Below are 10,640 nucleotides of genomic sequence, written 5' to 3'. Positions count from 1 at the left end.
AGTCGGGACTTGCCCAGGGCAATCTAACCAGACACACCGTTCTTAATCCTAATTACCGGTCAGTACTATGCGCTCCATATTTTCCATGGCATTCTGTTCAGAAGGTCACTTTGTCTCTAACATCATGAGTTTATTATCCTGTGAGTAGAAGAATTCTTTCCTTCCTGGAACATGCATAAATGACCTAAGGCTTCTAAGACAGCAAGACAGCTGCCACCTGGGCCTCTCCTAACACTGGCTCTATGGGGATCCAGCTACAGTGTAAGAAATCACACCTACTGCCCATGTGGTGAGGAAGTGAGCCAAGTAGGGACACCACCTGGAGGAAGAAATGGTTACCTTCTCCCAGCTTTCAACAGCCTCCTGATGAAGGAACCATCAGCCCAGCAACCACCAGACTATACACACAAAGACTCCAAGTAAGAACCTCCCAGCCTTCCCCCAAATAGTGGGAAATTAGGAAGTACCATTTAAACCACAACGTTTGGGATGACTTGTTACACGGGATTAGACAATTGAAACAAATTTCTTTCTGCACCTAGGACTGCACTGTGTTTCAGTATAGAACCATTAATTAACTGTGTTTAACGCTAGGCCTGGGGCGAATTCTGTGTTTCAATGAAGCTGACAGATGTTTATGAGCACATACTATGTGCTAGGCACTTCTAACACCCTGTTGAACAAAACAAAATGTTCTGCCTTCTCAGAGAGCTTATGTTCCAACAAGGTTTAAAACAATTAGAAATACAAGAGTACTCCCAAGTTTGTGGAAAATGACATTTACATATTTACTTTGGTGCAATTTTTTTTCACATTTTGAAATCTACTGCATGCTTCTGGTTTCATTCCTGAGCAATTCACCTTTTTGATAATCCGTTTTGAATACGACTTGAGCTTAAATTACGTCTTTTTCTTAACTGATTCTCTTGGGCGTTGATGTATTGCTGCTGGTGATGACATTTTGATTCAAACTTACATCTTGACTCTCCTGGTTGTTCCCAATCAGGTCATCACTTGGGGCAACTTGCAGGTGCTATTTATTTTTAAAATGCATGCACGTGAACTTCAGAAAGCTCATGGAAAATCCCCTCATGAAAAACCCTTGCCAACAGACAACATGGAAGGGTTATTCCGTAACAGATGGGGATACTTGTTGTCTGCTAATTCTACTTTCTTGGAGGATATAAATTATGGACCTGAGAAACAATCTTCTGATCCCTTGGCTCAATCTATCAGCATTCCCTGGGCCATTACTAGTGCACATTTCGTGTGAAAATGAGATTAACGATCAATAACAGAAAGTAGATTCTGTCTGATGCTGGACAAATCTGAGTGGATCTGGAGGTGTGGTTCAGAGGGGTAAGCAGCATTTGGGACACCAGCTTCCCATATGGGACTTATGGTTTTGAATCCTGGCTCTTCGGCTTCTGATTCAGCTCCCTGCTAAAGCGCCTAGGAGGGCAGAAGACAACCCCAGTCATTGGACTCCTTCCACCCATGTGGGAGATCTGGAATGAGTCCCTGGCTCATAGCTCTGGCCTGACTACTGTGGTCATCCAGGGAGTGAATCTGTGGATAAAAAATCTTTATCTATTATTCCCTCTCTCTCTCTCTCTCACACACACAAACTCAAACACACACACACACACACACACACACACACAAATTCAAGAAACCATTCCCGGGGCCTGTGCTGTGGCAAAACTGCTAAAGTCACCGCCTGCAGTGCTGGCATCCCACATGGCATCCCACAGTGCTGGTTGAGTCCCGGCTGCCCCACTTCCTATCCAGCTCTTATGCTATGACTTGAGAAAGCAGTAGAAGATGGCCAAAATCCTTGGGCCACTGCATCTACGTGGGAGACCAGAAGCAGCTCTGGATCCTGGCTTTGGACCAGCACAGCTCTGGTCATTGCAACCTTTTGGAGAATGAACCAGTGTTCTCACTCTCTCTGCCTCTCTGTAACCCTACCTTTCAAATAAATAAATATTGTACAACAACAACAAAGAGGCCATTCTTGAGGCATGTCCCCACATATAGCCTCAGACAAGGAATTACAAAAACAGTTACAAACACTTAACCCAAACACAAAAACAGGACATATAAAGCTTTGTAAGGGAGAACTGAATCCTAGTACATTAGAAAGTTTATAGTACTTGAAAGAAAAGTGCAGATTGGGGGGGAGGAGGCAAGATGGCGGAATAGGAAGGGAGCACACTGATAGTCCTGGGAGAGACAGTTTAATAGAAGTGGAGACACTGCAGGTTCAAGGAAGAGTAGGGGAGGAAACAGCAGAAGAAACTCTTCTGGAACGCGTGATTCACAGTGGACCTGCGTGGAGAGCGTGGGAGCCCACAGTTCGGGACACCAGTGGCAGACTCAACACACCAGCGCTGGAACACGAGGTGAGCCGAACCTCAATAGCCCGAGACACCGGCAGGCAAGCGGAGAGAGGAGACTAGAGGGAACGAACCCCGGGGGGGGGGGGGGAAGTTCACCAGGCTAACTAGAAGAGAGAGAGAGAGAGAAAAAAAAAAGTGACTGGTACTGACATGGGTTTCTCTCTCTCCGCTCACCTCTCAAGGGCGAGCAAGACAAAGAGCAGGCGCCATCTTGGAAATATGTCATAAGCAGAGTGACCTCAGGTCTGCATCAGCCCTGAGCCTAGCAGAAAAACCTGACTCTGGGTGGGGCGAATTAACAGGAGATTAGGACCTAGTAAATTTGTGGTGCTACTGAACTGAGACTGTGAAAAAAGAGACGGTAGGGGAGAGAACTCACGGAATTCACGTGAGTCCACTCCAGAGACGCTACAATTCCGAAACTTTGGCAACCCAGTTGGAGACTGAAGGAGAATTTGAGCCCACTCTGAGGGCAGAACAGATTCCCTGTGTGGTCCTTGGGAAAGAGCTTCCAATCTCTGACTCCTGTGGGTATGTCATTTGCCTGCTAACTACCTCCAACTTCGTTCAGCTGTGCGGAATTACTTCCCTTTTGAATCAAAAAAAAGAAAGAGAGAGACAGAGAGATCTACCACGCCTAACCTGGGAGTGTCACCTTTGGCACACCAAACAGAGCTCTCAGGCCACACCCATCTCAAGCCTCTAAGGCTCCATCAAAAACAGACAGTCCACTTAATCTAGAGTCATAGTATAACAAGAAAAAGCACCACAGTGAAGAAACCAAATATCTCCAATATGCCAAATAACAAACGCAAAAACCGAGGTAATAAAAACAAGGAAGTCACCATGACGCCCCCAAATGAAAAAGACACCCCAATTCAAGATTATGAAGATGATGAGATAGAAGAAATGCAAGAAGCAGATCTCAAAAAATTGATAAGAACATTAAGAAGTTCTCAAAAACAAATTCTTGAACTACAGAAATCCTTAATGGACAAGATAGAAAATCTCTCTCATGAAAATGAAATATTAAGGAGGAATCAAAATGAAATGAAACAACTAGTATAACAGGAAACTGTGATAGTGACGAGAAATCTTAACGAAGTGAAGAATTCAATAGATCAAATGAAAAACACAACAGAGAGCCTTACAAACAGAATGGGTGAAGCAGAAGAGAGAATATCGGACTTAGAAGACAGAGAACAGGAAAGGATACAGTCAGACCAAAGAAAAGAAGAGGAAATTAGAAATCTAAAACATATTGTCAGGAATCTTCAAGATACTATTAAAAAACCCAACATTCGGGTTTTAGGAGTTCCTGAAGGCATGGAGAGGGAGAAAGGATTAGAAGGCCTTTTTAGTGAGATATTAGCAGAAAACTTCCCAGGTTTGGAGAAGGACAGAGAAATCCTAGTACAGGAAGCTCACAGAACCCCTAATAAACACGACCAAAAGAGATCCTCACCACGACATGTTGTAATTAAACTCTCCACAGTGAAACATAAAGAAAAGTTCCTAAAATGTGCAAGAGAGAAATGTCAGATTACTCTCAGAGGATCTCCAATCAGACTCACAGCTGACTTCTCATCAGAAACCCTACAAGCTAGGAGGGAATGGCGAGATATAGCCCAGGTACTAAGAGAGAAAAACTGCCAGCCCAGAATATTATATCCTGCAAAGCTATCATTTGTGAATGAAGGTGAAATAAAGACTTTTCATAACAAACAGAAATTGAAAGAATTTGGCGCCACTCGTCCAGCCCTGCAAAACATGCTTAAAGATGTGTTACACACAGAAACACAGAAACACGGTCATCAATATGAAAGAAGGTAAAGGAAGGAAACCTCACAGCAAAAGATCACAGGGAATTCAAAGCATATATTAGAACTTATCTTTGGCAAATGGCAGGGCAAAGTTACCACTTATCATTAGTCACATTGAACGTGAATGGCCTGAACTGTCCAGTTAAAAGACACCGATTGGCTGATTGGGTTAAGGAACAAAACCCATCTATTTGCTGCTTACAAGAAACACATCTTTCCAACAAAGATGCATACAGACTGAAAGTGAAAGGCTGGAAAAAGATATACCATGCCAACAGAAATGAAAAAAGGGCGGGCGTAGCCATCTTAATATCGGACAACATAAACTTTACACAAAAACTGTTAAGAGAGACAAAGAGCGACACTATATAATGTTTAAGGGATCAATTCAACAGGAAGATATAACAATTATCAATGTATATGCACCTAACTACAGGGCACCGGTCTATCTAAAAGATTTGTTAAGGGACTTAAAGGGAGACTTAGACCCCAATACAGTAATACTGGGGGATTTCAATACTCCACTTAGAAATAGAAAGATCAACAGGACAGAAGATCAACAAGGAGACAGTAGATTTAAACGACACTATAGCCCAAATGGATCTAACAGATATCTACAGAACTTTCAATCCTACAGCTAAAGATTTTACATTCTTCTCAGCAGTACATGGAACCTTCTCTAGGATTGACCACATACTAGGCCATAAAGCAAGTCTCAGCAAATTCAAAAGAATTAGAATCATACCATGCAGCTTCTCAGACCATAAAGGACTGAAGTTGGAAATTAGCAACTCAGGAATCCCTAGAGCATACGCAAACACATGGAGATTGAACAACATGCTCCTGAATGAACAATGGGTCATAGAAGAAATTAAAAGAGAAATCAAAAATTTTCTGGAAGTAAATGAGGATAACAGTACAACATACCAAAACTTATGGGACGCAGCAAAAGCAGTGTTAAGAGGAAAGTTTATATCCATAGGTGCCTACATCAAGAAATTGGAAAGGCACCAAATAGATGAGCTTTCAATTCACCTCAAGGATCTAGAAAACCTACAGCAAACCAGACCCAAATCTAGTAGGAGAGAGAAATAATTAAAGTCAGAGAAGAAATCAACAGGATTGAATCTAAAAAAAATTACAAAAAATCAGCCAAACGAGGAGTTGGTTTTTTGAAAAAATAAACAAAATTGACACCCCATTGGCCCAACTAACTAAAAAAAGAAAAGACCCAAATCAATAAAATCAGAGATGAAAAAGGAAACGTAACAACAGACACCACAGAAGTAAAAAGAATCATCAGAAATTACTACAAGGACTTGTATGCCAGCAAACAGGGAAATCTATCAGAAATGGATAGATTCCTGGACACATGCAACCTACCTCAATTGAACCAGGAAGACATAGAAAACCTAAATAGACCCATAACTGAGACAGAAATTGAAACAGTAATAAAGGCCCTCCCAACAAAGAAAAGCCCAGGACCAGATGGATTCACTGCTGAATTCTACCAGACATTTAAAGAAGAACTGACTCCAATTCTTCTCAAACTATTCTGAACAATCGAAAAAGAGGGAGTCCTCCCAAATTCTTTCTATGAATCCAGCATCACCTTAATTCCTAAGCCGGAAAAAGATGCAGCATTGAAAGAGAATTACAGACCAATATCCCTGATGAACATAGATGCAAAAAACCTCAATAAAATTCTGGCCAATAGAATGCAACAACACATCAGAAAGATCATCCACCCAGACCAAGTGGGATTTATCCCTGGTATGCAGGGATGGTTTCATGTGGGCAAAACAATCAATGTGATACACCACATTAACAGACTGCAGAAGAAAAACCACATGATTATCTCAATAGACGCCGAGAAAGCATTTGATAAAATACAACACCCTTTCATGATGAAAACTCTAAGCAAACTGGGTTTGGAAGGAACATTCCTCAATACAATCAAAGCAATCTATGAAAAACCCACGGCCAGCATCCTATTGAAAGGGGAAAAGTTGGAAGCATTTCCACTGAGATCTGGTACCAGACAGGGATGCCCACTCTCACCACTGCTATTCAATATAGTCCTGGAAGTTCTAGCCAGAGCTATTAGGCAAGAAAAAGAAATTAAAGGGATACAAATTGGGAAGGAAGAACTCAAACTATCCCTCTTTGCAGATGATATGATTCTTTATTTAGGGGACCCAAAGAACTCTACTAAGAGACTATTGGAACTCATAGAAGAGTTTGGCAAAGTAGCAGGGTATAAAATCAATGCACAAAAATCAACAGCCTTTGTATACACAGACAATGCCATGGCTGAGGAAGAACTTCTAAGATCAATCCCATTCACAATAGCTACAAAAACAATCAAATACCTTGGAATAAACTTAACCAAGGACGTTAAAGATCTCTATGATGAAAATTACAAAACCTTAAAGAAAGAAATAGAAGAGGATACCAAAAAATGGAAAAATCTTCCATGCACATGGATTGGAAGAATCAATATCATCAAAATGTCCATTCTCCCAAAAGCAATTTATAGATTCAATGCAATACCAATCAAGATACCGAAGACCTTCTTCTCAGATCTGGAAAAAATGAGCTGAAATTTATATGGAGGCACAAGAGACCTCGAATAGCTAAAGCAATCTTGTACAACAAAAACAAAGCCGGGGGCATCACAATACCAGATTTCAGGACATACTACAGGGCAGTTGTAATCAAAACAGCATGGTACTGGTACAGAAACAGATGGATAGACCAATGGAACAGAATTGAAACACCAGAAATCAATTCAAACATCTACAGCCAACTCATATTTGATAAGGATCCAAAACCAATCCCTGGAGTAAGGACAGTCTATTCAATAAATGGTGCTGGGAAAATTGGATTTCCACGTGCAGAATCATGAAGCAAGACCCCTACCTTTCACCTTACACAAAAATCCACTCAACATGGATTAAAGACTTAAATCTAAGACCCGACACCATCAAATTATTAGAGAGCACTGGAAAAACCCTGTAAGATATCGGTACCGGCAATGACTTCTTGGAAAACACCGCAGAAGCACAGGCAGTTAAAGCCAAAATTGACATTTGGGATTGCATCAAATTGAGAAGTTTCTGTACTGCAAAAGAAACAGTCAGGAAAGTGAAGAGACAACCGACAGACGGGAAAATATATTTACAAACTATGCAACTGATAAAGGGTTGATAACCAGAATCTACAAAGAAATAAAGAAACTCCACAACATCAAAACAAACAACCCACTTAAGAGATGGGCCAAGGACCTCAATCGACATTTTTCAAAAGAGGAAATCCAAATGGCCAACAGACACATGAAAAAATGTTCAAGATCACTAGCAATCAGGGAAATGCAAATCAAAACCACAATGAGGTTTCACCTCACCCCAGTGAGAATGGCTCACATTCAGAAATCTACCAACAATAGATGCTGGAGAGGATGTGGGGAAAAGGGGACACTAACCCACTGTTGGTGGGAATGCAAACTGGTCAAGCCACTATGGAAGTCAGTCTGGAGATTCCTCAGAAACCTGAATATAACCCTACCATTCAACCCAGCCATCCCACTCCTTGGAATTTACCCAAAGGAAATTAAACTGGCAAACAAAAAAGCTGTCTGCACATTAATGTTTATTGCAGCTCAATTCACAATAGCTAAGACCTGGAACCAACCCAAATGCCCATCAACAGTAGACTGGATAAAGAAATTATGGGACATGTACTCTATAGAATACTATACAGCAGTCAAAAACAATGAAACCCAGTCATTTGCAACAAGATGGAGGGATTTGGAAAACATCATGCTGAGTGAATTAAGCCAGTCCCAAAGGGACAAATATCATATGTTCTCCCTGATCGGAGACAACTAACTGAGCACCAAAGGGGAAACTTGTTGAAATGAAATGGACACTATGAGAAACAGTGACTTGATCAGCTCTTGTCCTGACGGTTGATGTACAATGTAACACTTTATCCATTTTAGTATTTTTTTTGTTCTAGTACCATTGGTTGAACTCTGTAATTAACACACAATTATTCTTAGGTGTTTAAATTTTAACTGAAAAGTGATCCCTGTTAGGAATTTAGAAAACATTATGTTGAGTGAAATAAGCCAATCCCAAAGGGACAAATACCACTTGTTCCCCTGATAGGTGACAACTAACTGAGCACCAAAAAGGAAACCTGTTAAAGTGAAATGAACACTATGAGAAATGGTGACCTGATCAGCCCTTACCCTGACTGTTGATGAGCAGCTTAATATGTTATCCCTCTTAGTATTTTTTGTATTTGTTCTACTTAATACTTTTGGTTGAAAACTGTAATCAATATACAGTTATTCTTAAGTGCTAAAACTTAACTGAAAAGTGACCGCTGTAAAATATGAGAGCGGGAATAAGAGAGGGAAGAGATGTGCAATTCAGGACATGCTCAAGCTGACTTACCTCAAACGGTAGAGTTAGAAACATACCAGGGGATTCCAATTCAGTCCCATCGAGGTGGCATGTACCAATGCCATCTCACTAGCCCCGGGGTTAAATTCTGTTCACAATTGATCATAATGATAGGACTAAGAACCAAAGGGATCACATAAACAAGAATAGTGTCTGCAAATACTAGCTGATAGAATAAAAAAGGGAGACAATGATCCAACATGGGAAGTGAGATACACAGCAGACCCATAGAATGGCAAATGTCCTAACAGCACTCTGGCCTCATAATCAGCACTTAAGGCATGCGGATCCGGCTGAAATGCCCATGAGAGTATTTCAGGCATGGAAAGCCAAGACACTCTGGGGGTAAAAAAAAAAAAACCTAAATGTAATATCTCCGTGAGTGAGATCCCAGTGGAAAGAATGGGTCATCAAAGAAGGAGGTACCTTTCTCTGAAGGGAGGAGAGAACTTCCACTTTGACCATGGCCTTGTCTAAATATGATCAGAGACAGTGAACTCGGGGGGCTTCCATAGCCTTGGCAGCTCATGACAAGAGCCTAGGGTGATTACTGAGGCCATAAACAAGAGTGTCAATTTGTTAAGTCAACAACAGGAGTCACTGTGCACTTACTCCTCATCTAGGATCCTTATCCTTAGTGTGCTGTACATTGAGATTTAATGCTATAACTAGTACTCAAGCAGTATTTTTCATTTATGTTTCTGTGTGGGAGCAAACATTGAAATCTTTACTTAATGTATGCTAAACTGATCTTCTGTATATAAAGAGAATCCAAAATGAATCTTGATGTGAACGGAAGGGGAGAGGGAGTGGAAAAGGGGATGATTGCGGGTGGGAGGGACGTTATGGGGAGGAAGCCATTGTAATCCATATTCTGTACTTTGGAAATTTATATTCATTAAAAAAAAGTTAAAAAAAAAAAAAGAAAAGTGCAGATCAAGTAAAAGTCAATATAAAAGCTTTCTATTACATATTTGTTATAGAAAGACTTGGACCAATGGGCAGAGATCTCTGTGTCATCCAAAGATGTGAATATGGAAAGGTTTTCTCAATTAAGGCCTTCAGAGATAAAAAAAATGATCATTGCAGAAAGCCATAAAATTAGATTTAACAAAAGTAGATCTGGGCTAAATAGGAGACAAATTAAAACCAAAACTACATTTAGGCTTGGATATAAAAATGACAACTCTGCATGAGCATCTATGCAGTATGAACAAAATATCAAAGCTTAAAAATTTACATGCTGGCATATAAAAACTAGTCCAGATCAAATTAAATGGGACATTTGGAGGGCTAAAATATTAACTTAATTCACATACATTGTGTTTAAATACCATGCAAAACCTAAGTCATTAATCCTAGAGTTTTACAAAGGGACAGTTCGTGAATGAACACTTAGTAGCCTTTATCAAGTCAGTGTCTCGTGATAACAGATTCAGGTACTTGTGTATTCAGCCTTAAACACAAATGGTTTTGATTAATTCCAAGGAGCAAGAGACAGCAGGAACAGAAACCAGCACAAAACCTAGAGAAGGCAGAAGGTCAGAGAGAACCCTACTCCTTTCGACTTATCTCACTCTACATTCCTACTTCCTTAGCCATCCCACACCAGAATGCATCTCCCCACAATCAACAGGCAGATACTTCTATGAACCTGCAAACTGTCTGCATAACTGCTCCTCACTTGGGCTAGCACTGAGGCACAGCAGAGTAACCACGGCCTGTGATGCCAGCATCCCAGAAGGGCACTGGTTCCAGTTCCAGCTGTTCCACTGCTGATCCAGCCTCCAGCTAATGCGCCCAGCAAGGCAGCAGATGTCTCAATAGTGGATCCCTCCCACCAACACGGAAGACCTCAGCGGAGTTCCAGGCTCACAGCTTTTGCTCTGGCAAGCCCTGGCAATGGCATTCATTTAGGGAGTGAACCAGTGGATGGAAGACCC

This window comes from Oryctolagus cuniculus, chromosome 13 (assembly GCF_051225735.1).
Source record: "Oryctolagus cuniculus isolate XC-2025 breed Fujian yellow rabbit chromosome 13, ASM5122573v1, whole genome shotgun sequence".
NCBI classification, from domain to species: Eukaryota; Metazoa; Chordata; class Mammalia; order Lagomorpha; family Leporidae; genus Oryctolagus; species Oryctolagus cuniculus.
The sequence above is the reverse complement of the archived record's forward strand: the minus strand, read 5'-3'. Positions refer to the sequence as shown.